The sequence below is a fragment of the Papio anubis genome, chromosome 12 (assembly GCF_008728515.1).
Source record: "Papio anubis isolate 15944 chromosome 12, Panubis1.0, whole genome shotgun sequence".
NCBI lineage: Eukaryota > Metazoa > Chordata > Mammalia > Primates > Cercopithecidae > Papio > Papio anubis.
Window position 1 is genome coordinate 7,014,326 of NC_044987.1, and position 25,137 is coordinate 7,039,462.

Sequence of the window (25,137 nt, forward strand, 5' to 3'; positions counted from 1 at the left end):
AAGGAGGAGAAGGAAAAAGAAAGGAAAACAGCTCTTTCTCCAGTGAGAGAGAGGGGACTTCAGAAAGGAAAAGCAGCCAGCAGGGGATGCGCCGGATTTTATAGTCAGGCTTGAGGAGGTGATGTCTGATTTATGTAGGGCTCATACGTTGGTTCCATCTGGTGTGACGTTTACGTAGCATGTAGGGAAAGGCTGGTCGTTCTACCTTAATCCTATTATGCAAATGAACTCTCCCCTTGGCCAGTGTCATCTTGTTTGCTCCTTACTGTGCATGTGGCTGGTAGAGAAGGGAAGATGGCGCCGCCATTTTGAACATGTTTAGTCCCACCTAGCTCTTTCCTGAGAGCATTCACCCAGGCAAGCTCCTAGCTTGCTGGTCTATGCCTGCAGCTTGACTATGTCTGCAGCTTGACTTTATAGGCTGCTCTTTGTTAGAAAATGATACGGGGCTGCTTTTCATTAAAAGGAAAACCTTACTGAGGACTTCTATACCTTCACTATCTGCCTACGTAATTTATTCTTAACTCCTGTACCATTACTTAGTAATATACAATTAAAATTCAGGTCTTTACATGACTTGATAGTTCATGTCTATGTGTCACTGAACAGTATTCCACTGGAAAATGCACCATAGTTTGTCCATCGATTCACTTTTTCAAAGACATGTTGGTTGCTTCCAGTTTTTGGAAATTATGGCTAAAGCTGATATAAACAATTATACACAGGTTTTTATACAGATAAACACTTTAAAATCAGATGGGTAGATACCTATGAAACCAGTGCCAGACTGTAAAGTAAGGCCATACTTAGCTTTGTAAGAAATTCCCAGGCTTCTATAATGCTACACCATTTTGTATTTCCATCAGCAATGAATGAAAGTTCCTGTTGCTTCATATGCTCACCAGCAATTATTACTGTCAATATTCTGCAGAGTGGTACCTCACCATAGTTTTAGTTTGCATTTCCCCAGTGACAAATAATGTTGAGCATCTTTTCATATACTTATTTGCCATCTGGGTATTTTCTTTGATAAGGTGCCTGTTTAGATATTTTTTCCCATTTTTAAATTGGGTTGTGTGACTAATGAGTGTTAAGAGATCTTACGAAACCCAAAATGTCGAAGATTATCTTCTAAAAAATGTTTACTTCTACGACTTTTATGTTTCACATTTTGCATTAAGGTGTATTTTTCTGTAGGTTGTATGGTCTGTGATAGTTTATTTTTGGAGGAAAGGTGACATATAAACATTATATTTGTTGAAAAAAACTGTCTGCATTGAATAGTACGTGTACTTTTCCCAAAAGTTTGCTGATTATATGCATAGGTCAATTTCCGAGTTTAATCTATCCATCTAATTTGTCACCAGTTCTGCACTGCCATGATTGCTGTAGGTTTACACTAAGTTTTGAAATTGTGTATGAATGCTTCCAGTTTTGATTTTGTTCAACATTGTGTTGATTGTTCTAGGATTTTGGGTTTCCCATATAAATTTTAGAATCTGTTGATCTGGAAAAAAAAAAAAAGTATGCTAAGATTTTGATACAGATTTCAGTGAATCTTTGTATTAAATTGGGCAGAATTGACACCTTAACAATTTTGTATTTAAATTAAATAATAGAGAATCTCCATTTATTTCTATCTTCTTTGATTTTGTTCATTAGAGTTTTGTAGTTTTCTGAATACATATTCTGTAAATATTTGTTAGGTTTATGCCTAAATACTTTATTTTATGCTATTATAAATGGTATTTTTAAATTTTAAATTCCACCGCTCATTGTTGACAGATATATATATCAAATATAAATACATTTAATAAGCTAAATAGCAAGGTCACTGGATACAAAGCTGATACACAAAACCAATTGCTATTTACCTTATTAATTCCAGGAAGGCCTTTTCTGAGAGGAGTGATTCTACATAGACAATAATTTTATCTATGAACAAAGAAAGTTTTATTTCTTGATTTTCAAAATGTATAGCTTTTATTTATTTTTCTTGTCTTGTTGCACTAGATAGAACTTCCAGTACAATGTTGAATATTTTGCTAAATAGTCTCTTATCTATGTCCATGAGATACCTGCTCTGAAGTTTTTCTTTCTTGCAATGCCATTATCTGGGAAAGACTGAACTCATACATTGAGTTAGAAAGTGTTCTCTCCAGATAAAATTGCAGAGAATTGGTAACATATTTTTCTCCTTAAATATTTGGTCGAATTTACCCATAAAACCATCTGAACTTGAAGTCTCCATTTTATTTGATTTTATTATTTTATTTTAGTGTTTTGAGACAGGACCTTGCTCTGTTGCCCAGGCTAGAGTGCAGTGATGCAATCATGGCTCACTATTCCTTACCCCCATGGTTAAAGCAGTCCTCCCAAGTAAGGCTCCTGAGTAGATGAGACTGCAAGTGTGCCCCATCCTGCCTGGCTAATTTTTTAATTTTTGAGAGAGACCAGGTTTTGCGTTTTGCTATATTGCCCAGGATGGATGCCTTCTTTTTTGGAAGATTATTACTTAGTGATTCAATTTATTTTATCGATGTAGGGCTACTCAATTATCTATTTCTCCTTGAGTTGGCTGTAGGTTTTTTCTTTTGGTTTAGTTTTTGTTTTTTTGGTATGTTTATTTAAAGAACTCCATTTTATCTAAGTTTTAAAATTTGTGGGGATGGAGTCACTTGTAGTACTTCTTATCATTTGAATGCCCTTTGGATCCAATATGATTATCTGTCGTTCTTTTCTGATATTAGAAATTTGTCTTCTCCCTTTTTTCCTTGGTTAGCCTGGTTAGAGGTTTATAAATTATGTTAATTTTTTCCAAGAATCAGCTTTTAAGTTCATTAATTTTTCTCTTTTGTTCTCTTGTTTTCAATTTCATTGATTTATTCTCTAACCTGTATTTTTTTTCTGCTCAATTTAAGCTTAAATGGTTCTTCTTCCTCTCGTTTCCTAAGGTGGGAGCTTAGGTTATAGATTTTTTATTTTTCTTCTTTTCTTTTCCTTTTTTAGCTCTAAGGACCACTTTTTAATTTTTAATTTTTAGCTTTTATTTTAGGTTTGAGGGTATATATGAAGGTTTGTTACATAGGTAAACTTGTGTCACAGGTATTTGTTGTACAAATTATTTCATCACCCAGTTACCAAGCCTAGTACCTAATAGTTCATTTTTCTGCTCATCTCACTCCTCCCACCCTCCACTCTCAAGTAGACCCCAGTGTCTGTTGTTCCCTTTTTTGTGTTCATGTGTTCTCATCATTTAGCTCCCACTTACAAGTGAGAACCTGCAGTATTTGGTTTACTGTTCTAGTGTTAGTTTGCTAAGGATAGTGGCCTCCAGCTCCACCCATGTTCCTGCAAAAGACGTGATTTCCTTCTTGTTTATGGCTGCACAGTATTCCATGGTGCATATACACCAAATTTTCTTTATCCAATCTGTCACTGATGGGCATTTCGTTTGATTCTGTGTCTTTGCTATTCTGTATAGTGCTTCAATGAATATTTCCGTGCATGTGTCTTTACGGTAGAACGACTTATAATCCTCTGGGTATATAACCAGTATTGGGATTGCTGAGTTGAATGGTAGTTCTGCTTATAGCTCTTTGAGGAATCACCACACTGCTCTCCACAGTGGTTGAACTAATTTTCACTCCCACCAACAGTGTATAAGTGTTCCCTTTTTTGCCAGCATCTGTTATTTTAATGTGTGCTTGATGTCTGTCCACTATTATCATTTGCATCTCACAAATTTTGATAAGTTGTATTTTACTTTCATTTAGTTTAAAGTATTTCTTTTTAATTTTTCATGAGGCATCTTTGATCCATGTGTTATTTAAAAGAATGTTGTTTAATTTTCAAATACTTGGGATTTTCCAGCTATTTTTCCCTTGTTGATTTCTAGCTTAATTCCCCTGGGGATCTGAAAACATACTTTGTGTAATTTCCAGTTATTTAAAGTTGTTAAGATTTGACTTGTGGCACAGAATATGATCTATTTTGCTGAATGTTCCATATAAGCTTGAGAAAAAGATAAATTCTGCTTTGTTGAGTGAAGTATTCTATAAATGACAATTAGATCATGTTGATTAATGGTGCTATTTAAATCATCTAGATTAGTACCGATATTCTGCTTGCTTGATAAATCAAATCCTGACAGAGGTTACTAAAATCTCTAACTAGAATAATGGAGCTGTCTATTTATTCTTTTATTTCTATCAGAATTTGTGTCATATATTTTGATGTTCTCTTGTTAGGTGTGTATTCATTTAGATTGTCACATCTTCTTGCAGTATTGATCTTTATATTATTATGTATTTTCTCTACTTATACCTGATAACATTCCTTATTCTAAAGTCTGGATTCTCTGAAATAAAGAGAAATACTCCAGCTTTATTTAGATTCATGTTAGCATGGTATATATTTCTATATCTGTTCACTTTTAATTTATTTGAATTTTTACATCTAATGTGACTTTTTTGTAGACAACATACAGTTGTATCTTATATTTATCCTCTCTGGATCTTTAATTGAGGTATTTAGACCACTCACACTTAAAGTGACTATTAATATTGTTTGATTAATATCTAGTATTTTTGTGTTTTCTGTCTGTTGTTTTCTTCTTTGATTTTTCCCTCTTTCTCTACTTTATTTGGCTTTAATTGAGCGTTTAATGTGACGCCTTTTTAGTTACACTCTCAGCATGTCAATTAACTACTCTTTATACAAAATTAGGGGCTGCCTTAGAATTTATCCTGCAGATTTTTAACTAATCTATGTTCACCTTCAAATAATGCCACACTCCTCATGTATAGGGCAGGTTTTTTTATGACAGAGTATCCTCAGTTTTTTCTTTCTATCCTGTGACACTGTTTTATTTCAGTTATTCATGTACTATAATTACCCAAGACATTGCTCCTGTTATAAGCAAGTAGTTGTATGTTAGAGCAATTAAGAAGAAAAATATATATATTTTACTTGACCTTGACCTATTATTTTCCAGTGACTCTTCCTTTTTTATTTAGATCCATGTTTCTGGCCTATGTAACTTTTCTTCTACTAAAGAACTTCTCTTACTATTTCTTACAGGCAAGTCCTGCTGATGATAAATTTTATTAATTTTGGGGGGTTTGCTAAGGTATTTTTTCTTCACTTTTGAAGGATAACTTCACTGGATATAGATTTATAGGTTGGTGGTTACTTCTTTCGACCTTTTAAATACTTCACTACATTCTACTTTTGCTTTCATGGCCTGTCAAGAAAACTACAGTCGTTTTTATCCTTGTTTCTCTGTAAGTGAGGTGTTTTTGACTCTGGCATCTTTCAAGATTTTCCCTTAGTATGTAGACTTCTGCAATTTGAATATGATATGCTTAGTGGTGTGTGTGTCTGTGTATGTGTAGGGTTTGTGTGTGTTTATGTTTACTCTAGTTCATGTCCTGAAGCTTTCTGAACCTGTGATTTAGTGTCTGTAATTAACTTTTGAAAGCTCTCTGTTATTATTTACATCAAATATTATTTTTTCTGCTCCATTATTCCTTCTCTTTCTTGAATTGTAATCACTCATATGGCAGACCTGTTATTTTTGTCCCCACAATTCTTAGATACTCTGTTTCTTTTTTTAATTTTTTTAATCCAAAAAGTCTATTTTTCTTTTATCTTTTATTTGCATTTTAGTTTGGGAAGTTTCTTTTGACTTATATTTAGGGTCACTGATGATTTTTGTAAATATATCCAGACTATCGAAAAGCCCATTAAATATATTTTTATTTCTATTATAGTATTTGGATTACTAGGCTTTCCTTTTAATTCTTAGATTTTTGTCTTTTCTGTTTATATTGGCTATCTGTTATTGCATGTTGTCAACTTCTTTTTTTAGAGTCATTAGCATATTATTTATAGTATGTCGAATGATCCCAATATCTATGTTGTATCTGAGTCTTGTTCCAATATTGCTGTATCTCTATAAAATGTGGTTTTTCATTGCTTTTGCCATGCCTTGTGCTTTTTGCTGAAATCTGGACAAGTTGCATTGGCAATGGAAACTGAGATAAATAGGCCTTTAGTGTGAAGATTTATGCTTATCTAGCTAAGAGTTGGGCTGTGTTTGATGTTTACTCTATCTATAAGTGACCGAAGCTTAAAATTACTCTGGTGTTCTAAGTTTTTCCTGCCCTCTTGACTTTGGGCTTCCCTAAATAGTCTTCCTCAAAGTCTCTCTTGCTGCCCTTTCAGCTGTAATCCACTGTTACTGTACTGCAGTCTTGTTGGAGCGTTGGTAAAATGTGGAGGAGCAAAGATCTTTCTATAACACTCTGATTAAATATCAGTCTTTTGGTCTAATGTGACTTTCACAGGAGTTTCTCTAGTGGCATGATTTCTCTCCCAAATCCCTGACCACTACTCCCTTCCCTCGCTGCTATGTTCCCAATCTTTTTCTGTGAGGCCCTTACCTCTTTTGCGAGACAGGAAGTCTGGAGGGAGCTACTGTGTAAAGAACTACTTTCTTCCAGCTGGGATAAGGCTCTGGCAAATGCCTTTCCTCTGATGAGTAGGAAAGTAATTTACTACACCTTGTTACAAAGGTGACTCTGGGTGTATGTTAAAATGATCACGCTTCCACAAATTGTCCTTGAGCTAGGTGATGTCTCTCAGATCTTCACTATGTGAATCTAATGGGGTTTATAGAGATCAAACTCACAAAACGGTGTCCCCTTCAAGACTAAGGCTCACAGGAGATTATCACTCTCACTCTAGTCCACATGCATCCTCCAGCAAGTTGTCATAATTACTATTTAAATGTTACTAGTAACCAATGGTTCCCGTGGCTTCTTCTGCAGGTAACTAGTTTTCTGCATGTTCCCCGATGCTCTTGTATTTCTGGTTTCTAGAATGGTGGTTTGCCCTGCTACTTCAGCTATCTCATAGACCCAAGGAAAGTACTTGTTTTTCAGTTTGTCAAGGTTTTTTGCTGTTGTCGTAAAGATGAGAGTGATGACTTGAAGCTCTTTACTTGTTGAAATTGAAACTCTAAGTTTTTATTAGACCTTAAGTTTTGCTCTTTTTCCAAGATCAAAAGTTCCTTATTTCACTTTGATTCAGATAAATTTGCTTTCCAATTTTGATTGCTACCTGAACAATAATGAGTGCTGTTCCTCTGGTCCAGCTTTGCTAACAATGGCTAAATAGAGTTGCATCCCTCTGCTAGAAAAATTACTAAAATAAAAGGCCATTCTGCCTCCTTTCATTCATGCAGAGCAAAATAGAGGAAATAGTCTACTTCCATTGCCAAAGAATTGTAGTTAGTGTTTTTTGCATCTTAAAATTTCAACGGAGTATCTGAATAATTGGTCCCTTTTTTCTAAATCAGAAAAAGTTAATAATAATAGTGGAAAAAAAGGCATAATTATCTGCCATTTATTGTCATTGTTTATTTCACTCATCTAGTGCCAATGCTTACGACCAGTACTGTATAGTTTATTTCATTTCTGTAAAATAATAAATTTAAGTGACTTTAAGAAAATTTTCAAAAGGGAATTTCTTATCTATATTGATGTGTGTGTGCAATGTGTGTGTAATGCCAAGGGAAACCCCTCTAGTCAGAGAAACTGGAAAAAGGGAGCCCTGTGGTCTGAAGAGTGTGAATGAAAAATATGAACCCCATTATTTTTCCTTCTCTCTTTTCCTTCACTTCGCCTCAAGGGTGGTTCCAGTCCACCTCCAAGAGAAGAAAGAGCTAGAGAAGCAGATACACTAATTCAGTGTATATATTGACACAAGTTCTTAACTCCACGTTGAGCATCACTGCTAAAGATTGAAAGTTTGTCTCTCCCAAAATTCATATGTTAAAACCTAATCACCATTGAATTGGTATTGAGAAGTAGGACCTTTGGGAATGTATTACATTATGAGCCCTCATTAATGGAATTAGATTCCTTATAAAATGGACTCTGAAGCACACCCTTGCCCCTTAAGCCACGTGAGGCTATAACAGAAGATCGTAACATCTGGATCATAACATCTATGAACCAGAAATAGTCCCTCATCAGACACTGAATCTTGTGTCACTTTTATATAGAACTTCCAGGACTTGAGAACTATGAGAAATAAATTTCTGTTGTTTATAAGCCAGTCAGACTGTTTTTTCTCATCTTTCTTTTTGTTTTTGTAATAGCAACCAAATGAACTAAGACAATGCATTTGTGGAACAGACCCAAAACAGCATAGCAACGTCTATGAAAAGGAAACTACTCCATGAAATAGACTAATGGCTGAGTAGTGCATGCATGGGAGAGATCCAAAGCAATGTAGTAAAGGGTTTGAAAACATTGGGAAAACCCTTCTAGACATTGGCTTAGGCGCAGATTTCGTGACCAAAAACCCAAAAGCAAATGCAATAAAAACAAAGATAAATAGCTGGGATCTAATTAAACTAAAGAGCTTTTGCACAGCAAAAGAAACATCCAGCAGAGTAAACAGACACCCCACAGAGTGGGAGAAAATTTTCACAATCTATACATCTGACAAAGGACTAATATCCCGAATCTGTGACAAACTCAAACAAATCAGTAAGAAAAAAGCAAACAATCCCATCAAAAAGTGGGCTAAGGATATGAATAGACAATTCTCAAAAGAAGATATACAAATGGCCAACAAACATATGAAACAATGCTCAACAGCACTAATGATCAGGGAAACACAAATCAAAACCACAATGTGATACCACCTTACTTCTGCAAGAATGGCCATAATCAAAAAATTGAAATACAATAGATGTTGGTGTGGATGTGGCGATCAGGGAACACTTCTACACTGCTGGTGGGAATGTAAAGTAGTAAAGCCCCTATGAAAAACAGTGTGGAAATTCCTTAAAGAACTAAAAGTAGAACTACCATTTGATCCAGCAATTCCACTGCTGGGTATCCACCCAGAAGAAAAGAAGTCATTATTTGAAAAAGATGCTGTACACACATGTTTATAGCAGCACAATTCACAATTGCAAAATCATGGAACCAACCCAAATGCCCATCAATCAACTAGCGGATAAAGAAACTGTGGTATACCTATATATAATGGAATACTACTCAGCCATAAAACGGAATGAATTAATTGCATTCGCAATGACCTGGATGAGACTGGAGACTATTATTCTAAGTGAAGTAACTCAGGATTGGAAAACCAAACATCCTACGTTCTCACTAATATGTGGGAGCTAAGCTATGAGGACACAAAGGTAAAATAATGATACAATGGACTTTGGGGGCTTGTGGGGAAGAGTGGAAGTGGGTGAGGGATAAAAGACAACATATATGGTGCAGTGTATACTGCTCGGTGATGGGTGCACCAGGATTTCACAAATCACCACTAAAGAACTTACTCACATAACCTAATACCACCTGTACTCCAGTAACTTAAGGAAAGTAAATAAAATAATGAAAAATAAAATAATAAATGATATTTGGAAACATTACCCTCAGAAAGTGAAACAGAATTTGAAGTCTGATATTAGTGAGGTTTACTGTCTGCTAGACAAAGAAAATAGCAGCATTCTCCAGAGGATTATAACAGGACCCAGAGTCTCACAACATGATTTTCAAAATGTTAGAAAGACAATATTAGTTATTTTGACATACAAAAGAACTAGGAAAATAACCAATTGTAAAGGATTATCTTTTGATAATCAGCAGATATCATCCTGAAATCCCTAGAGGCTGGAATTATCAAAGACTTCAAATCATCTATTATAATTACATTCCATGAAGTAAAGGTAAACACTCTTGAAATAAATTGGAAGTAAAAGTCCTAGGCATAGAAATAGAAGTTATGCAAAAGAACCAATTAGAAATTTTTATCATTGAAAAATATAATATCTGAAATAAAAAATGTACTGAATGGCCTCATTAGCAAAATGGATAGGACTGAGGACAGTCAATGAACTTGAAGGTAGTTCAATAGAAATTACTCAACTTGAACAACAGATTAAAGATTTTAAAAATAGCTTCTCTACACTTGGATAAAAATAAACACACTTTAGGGTTATTATTAAAAATATTCTCTGCATGACTCTGAACAAGTAGTAAAATACCAAGACTATCCCTTATTATGACATAATAATAAAGAAATTGGACATATACGTCCTATTTGGTCATAAAAATGTGTAATACTTGGGATTGTCCATGAGCTGTATATATTCCCCTGAGGGAGGTACTAAGTAAAAGCTTGGATGATCAAAGATTAGAAAAATGGTTTGAGGTTTGCAGAAATATTTAATCCAATTTTTATATTGCTGTCTGAGGTCAAGTCAGTGTAGCTAGCAAATAATAAAGTTGCCATTTGACAATGTTTCAACACTGTTACATCTGTTTTATAACCAATAGTTATTGCTTCACTGAAGAATTCCTTGACTGGGGGAAGTTATGTGCACCTGCTCTGATGCATTCACTGGGGACTTGGTCTAATATGGGGGCAATCTCAGCAGCCTGTTCTTTGTGCTAATGTTTCCATGCTTCTTCCCGCCTTTGAGGGAGTTCATTTCTTATAAGGCCGTGAAGTCAAGGCTGACCATACAATGGTACATTTCAAATGTTTAACGCTTTCTAATCTGATGGATCTGAAATGGTATCTCATGGTGGTTTGATGTGCATTGTTCTGATTAACAGTGCAGGCGGTACTCACTTAAGCATAGTGGTGTGGGGCTTTAAAAATGACTATGCAAACTGAAACCATGCAAAGTGATCTGAATAATCAATGGAATAATTTACAGCTGTTCTTTGACCTTTTAAAACTCTCTTACTGTTGTTTACAAGTGTATAGAAAAAATGAAAAAAGTAATGCTAATAGTTACTAAGTACACAGTAATTTAAAACATTAGAAAAATAGAGAATTAGTGTTTTATTTCTTTGAAAACAAATTAACAAGAGCAGTTTAATGCTTGTGCTTTCCTGTGTAACAAGATGCAGAGAAAGCACTTTTCCCATCCCTCGGTGAATTGCCATACTCCTTTCAAAGTTTGGAATATTTTATCCTTTCACTATGATAAAAGTACAAATATCGGAAATTTCCATTATGGTGAAGTTTTTTGCAGTACCAATTTCTCTGGGACTTCTTTATTCTTTTTAATATAACCATGCTTCTCTTTCACATCAATAAGTTTATCCTCACTATTTTCCTCTGGCATCACGTTGGAGTCTCTCAGTTGGTGACAGTGTCAGCACACCCATCGTGAGCTAGATTCTTTGTAACTCCACTTATATTTGTTTCAAAACTTCACTTCCAATGTTATCGCTGTATTTCTTTGCTGCACTTTCATCTTTGTTGGCCAATTTCTTCTCTGTAAAAATGTTACATGGTGTTACTCCTAGCAAGGAAGCAACACAGGCTAGGCACAGTGGCTTGTGCTTATAACATCAGCACCTCTGGGTGGCCAAACCAGGGAGAATTGCTTGAGGCCGGAAGTTTGAAAATATCCTGGGCAACAGAGTGAGACCCTATCTCCATATGTGTGTGTGTGTGTGTGTGTGTGTGTGTGTATTTAAATTAGCTAGACGTTGTGGCATGTACCTGTAGTACCAGCTACTTCAGAGGCTGAGGCTGGAGGATCACTTGAGCCCCAGAGATTGAAACTGCAGTGACCCATGATTGCACCACTGCACTCCAGCTGGGGCCACAGAGTGAGACCCTGTCTCTAAGGAAAAAGAAGAAGAAAAGAAGAGAAGAAGGAGAAGGAGAAGAAGAAGAAGCGGAAGAAGAGGAAGAAGAGGAAGAAGAGGAGGAGGAGGGAGGAGGAGGAGGAGGGAGAAGACACACAACTATATAGATTGTTGACTGTTTATAAATTAGATAACAGATATGCAATGACCAATTATTCATAGGCTTAAAAAGAGGTGAGATAGTTAATCATTGATCATGATGAGCTTCTTTTATTACACAGTAAACCGAAGAACTAGCAGCAAAGTTTGTACTTCATGTAATTACTCACAGTTAACATACCCTGGTGTTTGAAATTTAAACTATGTTGTTGTAATACTTGTGTTGTTTAACTAAACTTTGTGACTAAAATCTGGGCACATGAGAACTGTGCAAAGTGAGGACTGCCTGATATCTAGAGCATCTCTTAATATGCATATTGGCCTTTCAGATCTCCTGTCCTGAAAATTGCTGGTTTCAAACTTTTGACACTGTTTTCTATTTGGTAGCACATATTTTTCTTGTTGATTTTCAATGAACTGTTATGTGTGTTCAACATATTTACCTTTGTTAGTCATATACAAAGTAAGGTTTTCCATTTGTAACTTATCTTTCAGCTGTTTATGCTGCTGTCATTGAGATTATATTTTTCATTTTAATGTAGTAAAATGTGTCTATCTTTCCCTTTATTGTGATTTTTATATCTTTTCCAGAAGTGCGTTTGTACTCTGCTACTGTAAATATATACTTTTATATTTTCTTATAAGCTTTTTTAAATAAGTGGATTAGAGTTTATTAAGTAAGGAGTGAAGGAGGTACGGCACAAATAGATGTATGTAACACCAAACTGAAAAGAATCTGGAATTTTTGAAAAAAAAAAAAATCTTTCAGTTACAGTTATACACAGGGCCACTTTCTCCACCAAAGACACAGGGACCTCTAAAAGGAGAAGAGGAAATAAGTCTCATGGTAGGGCCAATTGTTGTTCCTGGGTCTTGGAATAATCTTGACTAAGCTTTCAAAGCCAGACAATGGGCTAAGAGTCGAGACTCCATAGTGGATGCAGTTTGACCCAGCAAGATTGCTGTGACTGTGAAGCCCTGAGTGGTAATGCAGGTGCGGTACGTGTTGTGAGCTGAGAGCACTGGCTATGGCCCTGGTGGAAGCAGTAGAGGTCGTAGGTAAGGGTGACTGCCTTGCCCAGACATCCTATGGGTACTGTTGGGTTCTTGCACGTCTTGCAAAGGAACTTTTCCTTGAAGCTTTCTGGATTGCTGCAGTGGGGCTAAACCCCTCAATGACTGCTGATTGCGATGGTTCAAATGGTGCCCCTGGAGTCACATGGTTGGGATTCGCCATGGGCAACTGTGGAGAGAAAATCTACAATTTGCTTTTCTTGTCTTATTGCATTGTATATTCATTTCCACTGTAATTTTGGATAGGGTGTTAGTACCATATATTCCTAAGTGATTGTCCTGACACTGACAGGAATGCTTCTAATTTTTGAAAAATCAAATAGTGTGGTTTTTGGTAAGTACTGGTAAATTTGCATTGTAAGAATAAGAATGTTTTCTTTTATTCTGACTGTGAGAAGTATTTGTGTTGAATAGATTTTGCATTTTAGCAAATTATTATCCTGTTTGGGATAATATGATTTTTCTTCTTTAATATTTAATGTAATGAATAAAAATATATTCTAAAAGCATACAAAGGCAATGACAGTATATGAGAATCAACAACCTACTGTCTTCACATAGCACACTTAAGCTCCATTAGCCAGCATCATTAGTCAGTCTTTTCCCTGTAAGAAAACTACCATGGGAAACCAACTTCTAGAGTAATTGTTGTCCAAAGCAGAGGTGCCTCAGTGAAGTCAATTCTGCTTGAATCTCTGTAATGAGCTCCTTCATCTAGTTCAAAGGAAAGGTGTACCTTTTATTTTATTTTATTATTTATTTATTTTGCCTCTGCCTGGCTCTTTGCCTTTCTGAGCTTTCAAACACAGATTGCATTGAGGAGTAATTATCTTGAGTCATGGGATCAAACAAAGTAATTTAGAACAACTTGCATTCACCTCATACTCTTACATTCAACTTTGAGGTTACAAAGTGGTACTGCATTGAGCCATGTGGTTGAAGTCCCAAGAATTCACATTCATTTATATGCAAGCACAAGATCTGTGTTACTCTAAGCTGTTAGGTTTTGCTTGTAAATGACCATCTTCATACTCATGCTCGCTCCTCTATGTCATCTTTATCACCCTCAAGGTGAGTTTATGAAGCACTCTCCTGAAAACTGAAGACTGAACTAGAGGTGACTGGGCAGACACAAAAACTGTCACGTGGAGGCTCACGTGCTTTGCAAGTCTACTTTGCTCACAGAGATACAAAACAAGGATTGATTCTATCCACTGTGGGGTGTCTGCAGGCTCCTGCCAGATACAATTATGGCTTTAAAACAAAAACAAACCCAATAAAGAGAAGAGTATGATGAGCAGCTCAGGAGCACAGCTTTTTTTGGCAGCCTTTAGCAAAATCCAGCTGACTTTCATTTGGTTTTCATTGTGCCTACAAACAGGAAAGGCAGGATTCATAGCCTGCCAAACAGCCACTCTTCCCTTTTGAAGCAACTTTATCAGAAAGGCACATTGCTGATACTTTTCAAATCAGCCTATGGAAGGAAAAGAAGAGGCAATGTTTAATCCACTTAGCCCTACTTCATTCCCACAAACTGCCACCTACACACCACCAACACACATACCAGACACTCCTTAAATGTAATCCATGTCTCTGTTCCAATGCAAGAGATGAAATGTGCTTCAAAATGGCCACAAAAAGCTCCCTGGCCCCCTACTCCATACTCTCTTCAGCAACCAGGGAGAGGAAGTATTAGACAGCTTTATGTATTTGTTTACTTGCTTTTTATTTATTTTTCCTTGTTCATTTTCTGTAAGCTAAATGTTGACGGGATTTTAAAAAACACTTTTGTTACTGCTTTATTCATAGAATCCAAAACAGTGTATGACATGTATTAAGTGCTCAATAAATTTCTGTTGAAAGGAGAATAAATAAAATAATATTTTCTTTCACTGCAACCAGCATGGTGTTTGTACTTGGCTGGAGAGAATTACATAAAGAATGACAAATTCATGAAATTCTATTGTCTCCTATGCTGTGTCTGTGCTGGAGCTCTTCTGAGGAATGTAATAATTCAAGTTAGAGGGTTTGGTACTGATTTCAATGTGTAATACTGAAATGAGATGAAAACATCACTGGGTAGATGTAAAAGGGAATTTGGATTGTATTTAACTCTCTTCCTTTTCCAACGTCTTTCCTATTGTCCTAATTCCAGGAATACCTCTAAATCTGGAATTGCAGATAGTTGAGTTCTGTACCTGAATGACCTAAGACTCTTGGGAAAGAAGGTTACCGACTTGATGGATCGGATTCTTTAGCAAAGAAAAACCTAGTAAAACCAGGTCTAGTCTAGACCTAGTTTCTCAGGGAGGCATTTGGGTCACCACAATCTCCTCAAGATTTAGGATTGTGAAATAACAACTAGCGCCAGTATTAGGGTATTCAGTTAAAGTTTCCTAAGGAAATTGGTCAGGCTTCCAATTAATCAGATTTAATATTTTGTAAAGAAGGAAAAGGAATTAGCACAATTTTGTCCCCATGCTGAGATCTTCCAGAAAGGCAAAATATACAAAGTGGCAAGCACAATATATATATACCACTCCCTACTACATATCAGGAAATAATTTTGTTTTCTTGTTAAGTGTATATTCCTGTCTATATCTGTGTATTCAATGTGTATGATTGTTCTGTATGTGTAGCAAGTGTGTGTATGTAATATGTGTATGTGTGCAAATATACACGCATGCACACATTCAGCAAATAGCTACCTATTTATATGTCTAACAGGTTTCAGATGTGGAGATAGAGAAGTGAGCACGTGTAGACACATTATTTCTTGTTCACTTAAATTGGTGTTATTCTTATAATGAATGGTAATAACTCTTATTTTCCTCTAAATATCTTAAAGCAGCTAGGCATAGACCTTTCTTGACTTAGAACAAAATGTTGGTGCCAGAAATAGAATTTAAAGGAAAACAACAAAGTGCAATCTAAACTTACAAGTTTCAAGTTTGACTTTCTCATGATTTGGGGAAAGTATGACTTTTTTGTAGCTTTCATATGAACCACCACTAATGGTATAACAGAATGAGGTGTCTCTGAGAGAAATAGGACCTATACAAAGTGACCTGGAAGACATGGGAAAAGATGAATTCTAAAAAGGATTTCACCTCACAAGCTTTCACTTAATGCTAAGATTTCTACTGCCAAAGTTACTTTTTAGGTTTATCACTGCCTCTATTAAAACACACATACATTGTGCATCCTTTAATGATGGGGGTACGTTCTGACTAATGCATCATTAGGTGATTTGTCACTGTGCTAACATCATAGAGTGCATTTATACAAGCCTAGATAGTATAGCCTACTGCACACCTAGACTATATGGTATAGCTTACTGATTTTAGGCTACTAACCAGTACAGCATGTTGTTATACTGAACACTGTAGACAGTTATAGCACAATGGTAAATATTTGTGTTTTGTAAACATAGAAAAGGTTTAAAAAAAGGTATAAAAGATAAAAAATAGTACACTTATATAGAGTACTTACCATGAATGGAGCTTGCAGGACTGGAAGTTGCTCTGGGTGAGTCGGTGAGTGAGTGGGGAGTGAATGTGAAGAACTAGGACCTTACTCTACACTACTGTAGGCTTTATCAACACTGGACACTTAAGCTACACTAAATTTACTAAAAGAATTTTATAAATATTATTAAGGTTAATAATAAGTTAATCTTAGTTTACTGTAACTTTTTACTTTGTGAATTCTTAATTTTTAAAAATCTCTTTGACTCTTGTAATAGCAGCTCAAAACACACATTGTACAACTATACAAAAATATTTTTCTTACTTCTTATTCCATAAGCATTTTTTTTCTTTCTTTCTTTCTTTTTTTTTTGAGATGAAGTCTCATTTTGTTGCTCAGGCTGGAGTGGAGTGGCGCAATCTCGGCTCCCTGCAAGCTCTGCCTCCTGGGTTCATGCCATTCTCCTGCCTCAGCCTCCCAAGTAGCTGGGACTACAGGCACCTGCCACCATGCCCGGCTAATTTTTTGTATCTTTTTTATTAGAGATGGGGTTTCACCGTGTTAGTCAGGATGCTCTCTATCTCCTGACCTTGTGATCCACCTGCCTCGGCCTCTCAAAGTGCTAGGATTACAGGTGTGAGCCACGGCACCCAGCTTCTATAAGCATTTTTCTATTTTAAAAATGATCATTTTTCTTTTTTACTTTCAAAACTTTTTGTTAAAAACTAAAACATAAACACACACATTAGCCTAGGCCTACACAGGGTCATGATCATCAATATCACTGTCTTCCACCTCCACTTCTTATCCCATTGGAATCTCTTCAGGGGCAATAACAAACATGGAGCTGTCATCTCCTATGATAGCAATGCCTTTTTCTGGAAGCCTCCGGAAGAAGCTGCCTGAGGCTCTTTCACGGTTGACTTTCTTTTTATAAGTAGAAGGAGTGCACTCTAAAATAACGATTAAAAGGTATAATAAATAAATACATCAACCAGTAACAGTCATCCCTTTTCAAGTACTGTATACTGTACATAATTGAATGTGCTAGACTTTTATATGACTGGCAGAACAGTAGGTTTGTTTACCTCAGCATCACCATAAACACCCTGACTTGGGATGGCTACAACATCACTAGACAACAGCAATGTTTTGGCTTCAGTATAATCTTTGGAGACCACTGTCGCATCTGCATCCATCATTGAACTGTGGTTATGCGTTGCATGACTGTAATCCAGAGTGAGTGAGATTGTAAGCTGCTGTAAATTAATACCATCTTAATGTGATTATCTTATTGAATCTTTCCAAAAGATAGTTCATTGTGTACAGGGCACAGCAGACAAGAGAAGAGGAGGTGCTCTCCAGGGCAAGGTACCGCATAGGGACCCCCTTTGTCAAAAAGCTGACCCAGGCAGGGGACTGGGAAGGGTGAAGAAGAGAGGAGAGAACTGAGTGGGGGCAGACTGGGGTTTACTCTGATGCGAAATAAGGATCATTAGCTATATGGGGGTCATATTTCTTGTATTTACACTCATGAGCCCAAGAACAGCATGGTAAACATTATAATTAAATCATGTGCATTTGAAATTATTATATTATACTAACAGAATCAGAAAGTACCATATGTTAAGCAGCACACAAAGAAAATCCGTTGTCCTGTAAGTCCTCATATTAAAGTGACTACAGATTGCTAGGTGAGAATTTATAATTTTGAAGTGTTTTAAGATTATTGGATATGTATGAAAAGCAAGTATAAAAGTCCTCATTGTGTATCAAATGAAAGAGACCCTATAGAGGAGACAACTGGGCTAATTAGAAACTAAATTTTATTCTAAAACCAGAATGCCAATCTGTTGATTTACAAGGGTAAATGTAACTTCCAAGATAAGAGGAAACCAGCATGTCTGCTTACTCCCAAGGTAGCCACATGGGAACCTGAATGATCTGGGTATTTAGGGATGGACTTGAGAATTGCATAGACATGACTGTGAACCCTGGCTCTGCCATGGACCAGCTTGTGCCCTCAGCTGGTTTTCTAACCTTTCTAAACCTCAGCTAATACATTTGTTCTATATTTTTTGTAAAATGGAGGAAATAGTCCTTACTTTAAAGGGTTATGATATCATGTGTGTAAAGAGAAGAGCACAGTATTGACACTGGTTAGGCAAACAGTAAATGGTGGTTTTTATCATTACTCATGTCATTCAAATAGATGATGATATCAGCTCTTGTGTGGCCCTCAGACTAAGTCCTTCTCCCCTGAAACAGTATTGGAATAGAAACTTATTGATGTTTAATGGGTTCATAAGTAGTGGATTCCTACCTTTAAATTTTTGCACTCCTCTGATTCATGCACTTGGTTTAATGTTTGCTGTTGAAGGTTAAAGAATTGTGGAAAGATTATAGCAACAACCAGGCAAAAATTAGTTTTTGCTTTGCTGTGACATCTCATACAATGCCAGCATCCTGGTACACCGCCCAGATTTCAGGGTCTCGTCTCAGCTCCCTAGTTTCAGAAAGTGCAGCTTGTCATTGCCCCAATTTGTCTGGAACCATGGAGACATTTTAAGACTAAACACAAGAGATATATAAATTATCTGAATGCCAGTTTAGTTTATTAATATTGATGGAGATTGGCAAGAAAATGTTTCCAGGAAACAGAGTGTTCGAGCATTTTACTGGGGCATGTTTTCCTCCACGCATCGATGAACTACGGGCTATGAGTTGACTGACAAGAATTACATTTGAGCAGTGGGAAGTCGATTGTCAAGAGAAATGTTTCATGCAGACTTCAATGAGGCCTAAACATCCTTGCACTGAAATGAGAATTTTATTGTAAACTTTCTAATCAACAAAGAGTCATTATACCCCTGTGACTCAAACGTGCTTGTCACGATAGTACTGTATAACAAATCACCCTGTGACTCCAGACATCGTAACATTAAACATTGATTTAGCTCACATGTCTGTGGATCAGCGGTCTAGCCTGGACTAGTGGGTATTCTGGCCTCAGCTGAATTCACTCTCATATCTGGCAGTGGGCTGTGAGTAAGCTAAAGTGACAACGATGACTTAGCCATGTATCTTTCTTCCTCCAGCAGGACAGAAAGAATATGTTATCATGGCAGTGTCAGGGGGTAAGAACTGAGCCCAAGGTGCAAGCTCACGTCAAGCTCTGTTTAAGTCATATTTGCTAAGTCCGTTGGCCATGGCGAATCACATAGACAAACTTGGAATTAGTGAGTGAAGGCACTAAAAGTTAACCAGAAAGGGCAACGGATATAGGGAAGTGTGAAGAATCAGGGCTGTCAATGCGATTGATTGATCAGAAGCTCACCTTGCTACACATCTGTCTCTAATCTTGACTCTGTAAGATACAGTCTTAACAAGTTTTACGAATGGCCTTTTCATGATATTGACTGGCGATCTCTTTCTTTTAAAACTAACATTTTTTTTCTGATTAAAATAATAAGGCTTATGGTAGAAAATTTACAAAATTGAAAACATCTCACCACCTAGAAATCATCTCTTACTTTTTAACTTGAATCTTTTCAGATTGTTCCATGTACTCTTTTCAATTCAATGTGAGAAATACAGAACAATACTATTAAGAAAATTACAATTATCTATAACTCCAACTCTAAGAAATAACCACTGTTAGCATTTTATCGTATTTCCATCTGGTATTTTCTATTCTCTCTATGTGTATGTGTATTTGGATATATATTTGCATGTATTATCATATCACATGTCTGATTTTGTATCCTGTTCTCTTAAAACTGTTACATCAATAGTATTTTTTATTTAAAATTTTTAAATGATGATTTTAGTGAGTATATTTAATTATATGAATATACTATAATTTAATTAATAATTCCTTAACTATTATGCAATAGGTTGTAGAAAATCATTAGTTCCATGATTCAACCAATTTTTGAAGCTCTTACCTACAGTTCAAGGTCCTGTTCTTGTTAGTTGCAACAAAATAATGGTTTTGGCAGTCAGGGTTCCTCTTCTAATGTAACTTCTTAAATAGGATTGTAATTAGTACTTTATGTACATTTTTGTTCTCATCTCTAATTATTTTTAGAATAAATTCTTACAAGCAGTATTATAAGGTTGAAAGACAGGAATATTTTTACTATTCTTTAAACGTAAATAAACTGCTCAAATACATGCCCAAAGGCCATATCAAGTTATGTCTTTCATGTGAATGGGAATGTTTCTTTTTGTCATTGGCCCTTCACACACATCCCATATATAATTTTTGAGAGAAACTTCTTGCTGTGATTTCATATTTTTTATTACTAATTGAACGCATTTTCCATATTTATATTTCTCTTTTATTTTTTCTTATTAACTGCTCTAATTACTTTCTCATTGATTGACATAAGCTTTTCATATATTAAGGATATGGAGCCTTTTCTGCCATATATGTTGCAAATGTTTTCTCTTTTTTGTATTACTTGTTGTTTATGTTTTGACATTAAAAAGTTTAAAATTTTATCCAGTCAATTCTATTGATTGCTTCCTTTGAGATATTCCCATTAGTTTTAAACATGAACAATTTGCCTTATCAAGGATGGGACAATTATTCATTTGTATTTTCTTCCAATTTATTTCTTTTTTAATGGGAATCTTTAATTCATCTAGATTTTATTTTGATGTTTAGTTTTATATGAGGATCTAAATTGATTTCTTTTTCCTCATAAACTTAGCCTCTTTTCCCAGAACCATTTATTGAATAATTGACCCCTCATCATTGATTTGTGAAGCTTCCTCTGTCACATATTAACCATAAAGACACAAACTCGAGTCTGCTTCGGGGCCCTGTTTACTGGTGGATTTTAGTACTTGCTGGATATTCAGTGGCAACACACATTTGCTACACATAGTCTGTACTTTTATAAGGATACAGAGCCATGTAGAGAAAAGAATATGACTTTTGAGATAAAATCTGGACTCAAATCCAGGTTCTACAGCTTGCTGATTACATGAACCTGAGCAGGCCGTTTAATTTTTCTGAATCTCAGCTTTCTCAACTGTAATATAGTTACAATAATACCCTCTTGATATATTGTTGTATGAAGCAAGTTAACACACGTGGAAGAACTTTGTGAACTGTAAAAGGCTTTACCAATGTTAATTTTTATAATTAGTATAGATATGACCTGGACTCCAACTTTATTATGAAGCCCTATTAGACATGGTTAGTTTTTAGTTCGGATAAATTCAGTAAAGGAAGGTGAAAAAGAAAGTAAAAGCCAAGCCAGGCCTCCACTCTATTATGCTTTGAAGAGGAGTCCTGAACCATCTCTAAAACGTATTTCCCATTTTTGTTCTATGTAACTGGAAATCAGCGTGGTAAATACCAAGCAGGATAGGTATTAATTAATGAGGTCAAGTGTAAATGCCATTAGATGTGGAAGAGACAAAGTAAAGCAATTAGTGGGAATGCTATAGAAAATGGTTTAAACAGTAGCAAAGAAAGACTATAAACACAGAAACCTAGCCTTGAGAAATACTTCACTGAAGAAAGGAAGGAGGTGTCGAAGTGACTTCTCTTACAAACCTGTGAACTCAGCATTAGCTTGATACACAAGGACAAACAGCAAAATACTGCTTCTCAACCAAAACAATTAGCAGAAAACTTAAACTAGAGTTAATGAGTTTGGAGAGTAAAGAAGAAACAAGGCTTATTTCCATTTCCCTGCAGCCCTAGCTTGAGAATGAAAAAAGTGTCTTCCAGTTTCCAGAATATTCTCCATGGCCCAACCTAAAAATCCTCAGTGATCTGCATAATGGAGACACCACTGCTTCCACAATTTCTCAAAATTCCTTGAAAAGCCTGTAATCCCAGCACTTTGGGAGGCCAAGGTGGGCAGATCACTTGAGGTTGGGAGGTTGAGACCAACCTGGCCAAAATGGTGAAACCCCATCTCCACTAAAAATGCAAAAATTGGCTGGGCACGGTGGCTCACGCCTGTATCCCAGCACTTTGAGAGGCCGAGGCGGGCGAATCAAAAGGTCAGGAGATCGAGACCATCCTGGAAACACGATGAAACCCCGTCTTTACTAAAAATACAAAAAAATTAGCCGGGCGTGGTGGCCGGCGCCTGTAGTCCCAGCTACTCAGGAGGCTGAGACAGGAGAACTGCGTGAACCCGGGAGGGGCAGGTTGCATTGAGCCGAGATCGCGCGGAAATCGCGCCACCGCAACCCAGCCTGGGTGACAGAGTGAGACTCCATCTCAAAAAAAAAAAAAAAAAAAAGGCAAAAGTTAGCTGGTGTTGTGGTGTGCACCTGTAACCCCAGCTACTCGGGAACCTGAGGCAGGAGAATCGCTTGAACCTGGAAAGCGGCGGTTGCAGTGAGCCGAGATAGCCCCATTGCACTCCAGCCTGGGTGTCACAGCGAGACTCCGCCTCAAAAAAAAAAAATTCCTTTAAGAATTAGCTCATAAAGCCATAAGGAGTAATCACATCCCATCTATACACTCAAGGTTGAATCTGTTTAATAATCGCTAAACAGAACTCATATTCACCTACAGCAGCAGGCTTATAGTAGATATTTGATTCATTAGTGTTGACTTGGATTAAAGAAATCATGCCATCTCTAGATTCAGTTAGGTGACTACTTATTGGGACCTCTCTTCCTGGTGACTGTTCTAGGCATGAGAGGGATGCGGAGCTAAATCAGACTTTGTTTTCTTTGCTCACGTATCTAAAGTTTAGTAAAGGGATAGTAAATACATTCATAAGTATAAGATAAAAAGTTATGGATGGCATAAGCTTGATATAGACAGGATATTCCATGAATTCAGTGGAAGGAAAAAGACACAGGCATAGGGAAAGCATGGAAGTCTTTATCAAAGAACAGACGTGTCATGAAATGCAAGAGTGAGTGAGTGAGAGAGAGAGAGGCACTTGTGATAGGTAACATAGCATTAGCAATGCGCTGGTGGTACAAAGATGAAGGGGATGTAAATAGGAAACTGAAACAAGATCAAATGCAGTGTTAGTTTTCGATAGACTAGTTAGTATCGTGAGTATCAAGTCGTGGAATGTGGCTGGGAACTGAAGCCCCTAGATCAGGGCCCTATTCTTCTGCAGGACGGGGTTCTGCTGTCATTCACATCACTGCCCAAGGTAAGGATTTATTTATTGCATAGGTCGCTATTCCTGATTTCACCAGCAAATCCTAAATTCCCCTGTAAAAGCATCTGCCAGCCACGTGGCTTTTCAAATGCTTTCTACTCTAAGCTGAAATATAATCACAGAAAAATAGGCCATGGCACTCTTCATTTCTTTCTTTCTTTTTTTTTTTTCTTTAGCCTGATTGTCAAATGGCTTGTGGTTGTATAATAACATGATATTGTAAAATTAGCTATTACTCGTACATAGTAAGAGTTAATATTTATAAAATGCTTTTCTATAGTTTATTCCCTCTTACTGGTACATCTGTATGTAGCCAATTAAAGACATGAATATAATCTTACCTACTCGAATTCCGTCAGTGGAGAAGTTCAGGGATTCCAAAATGTAAAAAGGTGATGTAAGTAAAAAATACAATTTAAAGAACAACTCTTCACATTTAATAAAAGAAGATTAGATTTCAAACTTATAAGCCTAGACCAGCCCTGACCGCCTGTTTTTACCCTCTCTGTTACCTCGGGCTAACCAGGTAGACACTTAGGATCCCAGCTTCCTCATCCATAGGAAAGGAGAAGAAAAATATCTATCAATCACATGATTAATATGATGATATAACTACTATGGGTAAAAGTGTTTCACAATCTGTAAAGCATCAGGCATATGGAAGAAATTGCTCATGAAAATAAAGCAGGTTCTGCAGTGGTTATTGTTTTGTTTAAAGTCATTTCATTATCACCGCTTACCTGCCAGGACCACTGTCCATGTGGAGGTGACACGTTCTCCCCATGTCTGCATGGGTCTTCTCCAGGTACTCCCATCTCCTCCCCTATCCCAAAGGTGTGCGCGCTTAGAGAACTGGCGTGTCTACATGGTCCCATTCAGAGTGAGTGTGGGTACATATGAGTGTTCCTCGAAACGGAATGGTGGCCTGGACAGGGTTGGTTCCCACGTTGTGCCCTGAACTGCAGGGACAGACCACAGCGATCCTCAACCCTAAACTGGAATAAGCCAGTTAGAAAATGAATGAACAAATACAAATTATTGTCAGATAGAAATTTGTTGTCAGATAGAAATATCGGCCAGGCACGGTGGCTCATGCCTGTAATCCCAGCATTTTGGGAGGCCAAGGCAGGCAGATCAGCTGAGGTCAGTAGTTCGAGACCAGCCTGGGCAACGTGGTGAAAACCCGTCTCTACTAAAAATACAAAAATTAGCCAGGCGTGGTGGCGTGTGCCTGTAATCCCAGCTACTCAGGAGGCTGAGGCAGGAGAATCGCTTGAACCCGGGAGGCAGAGGTTGCAGTGAGCCGAGATTATGCCACTGCCACTGCCACTGCACTCCAACCTGGGCAACAAAGCAAGACTCCATCTTAAACAAAAAAACAAACAAAAAAAGAAGAAATTTGTAATGTCTACAGGAGGAAGTGCCCCTGACAGTTTTCACTTTGCAAACATTTATTCTTTGATTTGATCCACCACCACGGTGACCATGGTCACTTATTGGTTCGTCAAAAACTTGGTAAAGAATTATCTTACTTGTTTGTATTAATCTTTCTTAAGTGTCTGTATAGCTCACATGTTTTTCAATGTTTAATATTAGAAGTATTTTTGGTCTTTCTTTAGAAGTTTGGTGATATTGTT